The sequence below is a fragment of the Genypterus blacodes genome, unplaced genomic scaffold (genome assembly GCF_046128005.1).
Source record: "Genypterus blacodes isolate CSIRO-AG114 ecotype Tasmania unplaced genomic scaffold, CSIRO-AGI_Gbla_v1 ptg000052l_1, whole genome shotgun sequence".
NCBI classification, from domain to species: domain Eukaryota; kingdom Metazoa; phylum Chordata; class Actinopteri; order Ophidiiformes; family Ophidiidae; genus Genypterus; species Genypterus blacodes.
Window position 1 is genome coordinate 4,611,751 of NW_027466864.1, and position 3,250 is coordinate 4,615,000.

The following is a 3,250-nucleotide window of genomic DNA, read 5'->3' on the forward strand; positions in this document are numbered from 1 at the left end:
CAGAGGAAAACAAAGTCAGTATCTGGATGTTATTTATGAGAAAAGTGAAAAAATGAAGCAACATATTTATGAGTAAACTCGAGACATTTTGTTTTTTAATTAAAATGACAAGAAGTTAATATATTTCTAAACACAGTGAAGTCAGTTTCTACTAATAAGTCAAATGAGAAAAAAAGTTTAGAAGTTTTATTTATGGAAGTTATGGGAGCTCGCCCGTCGTCCCTTTACACGTCCGTGCAGAGGGGGAGAGAGAGAGAGAGAGTCTTCCCATAGCTCAAACTTTAACTTCAGACATGCACCATTTTAAACATCTGTGCATTCACAAGGGAAACAGAAAATAATATAATATTTTTTAGGATTTGGAGATATTTTAGTCACAGAGCATCAATTTTGTGCCTCGATTCTATATTTTTTCTGCATCAGCATTCTTTGTGCAGTGCTGCTTGCTGTAACCCCCCCTGCCCCCCGCCCCCCCCCCCCCCCTACTGCCCCCCGCCCCCCCCCCCCCCCCCCCCTTTACCAACTAACCCCATGTTACTGACTGAACCCATCGCTCATTTCCTCTGTAATCTAAACTCGCTTTTACTTATCAGACGTATTAAAAACTAGTTACGACTGCAAAAACGCTTGGGAATGAATGAGGCAGCCGTGACCCTCTCTGCTTACGAGGGCCACACACACACACACACCTACATAACTTGTACACACTTTTTCATTCATACATTTTTCCGTATCTACTACTCGGGACCGTTTGTGACAGATAGTGACCGCACATAATCAGCTTGGTGGAGAGCGAGAGAGAGCGAGAGAGAGAGAGAGAGAATGATGTCATAAGGGACTTTCCCTAATGTGATGATTAGGTGAAAAGTGCAAATTGAGCAGAGGATGGCAGCGCACTACGTAGTAGATCTATGTAACTAGATGCACACACATATACACACAACTACAGATTCATTACCGTACTAGTTTGCATGTATGTTGTATGGTCACTTAGACAGGAGAGATGGTGCAGCAGGTCCTGTGTGTCTGTCCTCTTTAACACCAGCACACCTGGACTGTCTCTCCTCTGTAGATTTTCATAGTTGGAGTCTCTTTGGAAACAAGAAAGTTGAGTTTGACAGCAGTGAGAGAGAGAGAGAAAGAGAGAGAGAGAGAGAGAGAAAACACTTCAGTCCCCCCCGTGACTCACTCACCTGATAATGATGAAAGACTGTCCGCAGCTGCTGGTGTGACCTTCCCTAAAAAGTCGATACAAAAGGGAGAAAAGGCCGGACAAATAACACTAAAACGGCACATTTCCTGCTGCATGTAAAGCGTGGGGGACTGAAGTGGCACTCGCTGGCCAAACTCAACCTCTTCCAAAGAGGCCAATACAGTCTGACAGTTTGTCTTTGGTAGCGTTTTCCAATTTTTCCAGCACAGTAGAGGTGTTTCATGCCGGTTTAAATAGTGGTCGTAGTGCATTAGGTTTTGGGCCAGCATCACCTGGCATTAGTTTCTGGTTTCTCTGTGAACGAGGGTTTTGCCAATGTGGCCCTCTGTGGCTGACCGTCAGCTTTGATGGATGGAAAAAAAAGAAGTCTTTGAACTCTGTTACAGTGTGCCGCCGCGCCCTGACTGACGGACAGACAGAGGCCGGGGAGATTTGCAGGTTGATTTCTTATAGCACATGTTTTTTTGTGAATTACATTTTTGGAAACATTTTTATTATTATTATTATTATTATTATTGTATCTGCGCCATGTTAGTTTTGGTTATTTGTTATTTTTCCAAGATTCAAGATGTATTGTAAATGTTTCTAATAAAACAAAAATGAAATAATCTCTAACCCGACTCGGCTAAATTGTGATTTTTCTCTTTCCCTCGTACTGGTTTACAGCTTAAATAACCACAATGCTTTGTTAAACATTGGGACGAGTCTTTGTGCTCCCTGCAATCTGTGGTTGATGACTGATTTAAAACAGTTTGCGCAACTTCATCTGCTTTTTATATTCTAGTACACATTCAGAATTCACTGAATACATCAAAATCCTAACTAGGGTAGAATTAAATGAGCCCCTCCACCAATCTGACTAATGAAGGAGGCAGCAGCTCTACGGTTTAAAAACATACAAACCTGGGAGAGGAGGAAGAAGAAGAGGAGGAGGCAGACTATAACAAAGAGGATTTATTTGTACATATGCAGTCCAAATATACATATATTAGAATAAATGTTTCAACAGCCCTAACCTACGACAGACACCCAGTTTCAGACCTGTGAAGGCGACAGGACTCAGGGATTTAATGTGGGAACACCTCAGCGGGGTAAACACCGTGTTTGTGCGTAACCTTTGGTTTGAATCAGAGCTCCTCCCCTTAATACAACAACCCCCCTTTTTTTTTTGCTTTTCTGCTTCTAGTAGACGAGTAGACGGTAACAGAACTAACCCCCCCCCCCCTTACCCCCGACCCCTCCCACAGGAAATAAAGCCTAGTGAGAGTGAGGGCACACCTCGGGGAGATCCCAGGAGGTGTAGTCCTGTTCCAGTTACATACAGTGTGGACATAGACAGAGAGGAGTAGGTGAGCAGGCAGTGGAGGATTTCACTTACAGTAAAACAAGCCGTCTCTGGTCCATCAGAGACCACAGGAGCAGGGCAGGGCTGAGTGCCCGAGCTGCCTCATCCACTGAAACATTATCCCTCCACCCCTCCACCCCTCCGCCCCTCCACCCCTCCATCCCTCCATCCCAGCCAGCAGGCAACACCAGCAGCAGTGGAAGGGCCGTCCGTTGCGTCTAAACCGTTCCCCTAATCTAACCCCACCTCACCCAGAGAGCCACCAAAGGTTTAGGTGCAGGAGGGAACCGGTCGCCGCCGCCGCCGCTGATGAAGTTAACCCATTGAGCGACGGTGATCCCATATGCTTGAGAGCTCTCAGAGTTAAAGCAGGAAGAAGCATGAGTCATGTGAGGAGTACAGCGTGTGCAGCACAGAGCGGGGAAGCCTTCTAAACTAAGATCAAAAGAGAAATTACATGACATTATTAGAGAGGAAAGTTGTTGCTCTGAGTGGCCCAGGAGGAACACACATTAACCAACTTCAACCAGATTCCAGCAATGTGCGTTTGGAGAAGAATTGCAGAAGCCCCTTGATCCTCCATTAGAGAGGCAGGATGACCTCGCCAGCCTCTCGGCATAAAGATCGCATGTGTGCCAAAAGCAAAAGCGTCGAAAAAGCCAGAGAACTCCCCGCGTTGTGAAGGAACGAGT

At 45.4% G+C, this 3,250-nt stretch overlaps 1 protein-coding gene across 1 annotated transcript in view; it reads right to left on the bottom strand.

The window, feature by feature from the left end:
• Positions 1-2,152: 2,152 nt before the first annotated feature.
• Positions 2,153-3,250, bottom strand: part of rab11al (RAB11a, member RAS oncogene family, like) — a 10,207-nt gene continuing 9,109 nt past the window's right edge. The window contains exon 5 of the mRNA XM_076150227.1: positions 2,153-3,250. This exon is cut by the window's right edge and continues 604 nt beyond it. The gene's annotated coding sequence lies outside the window, so the exon portion shown is untranslated.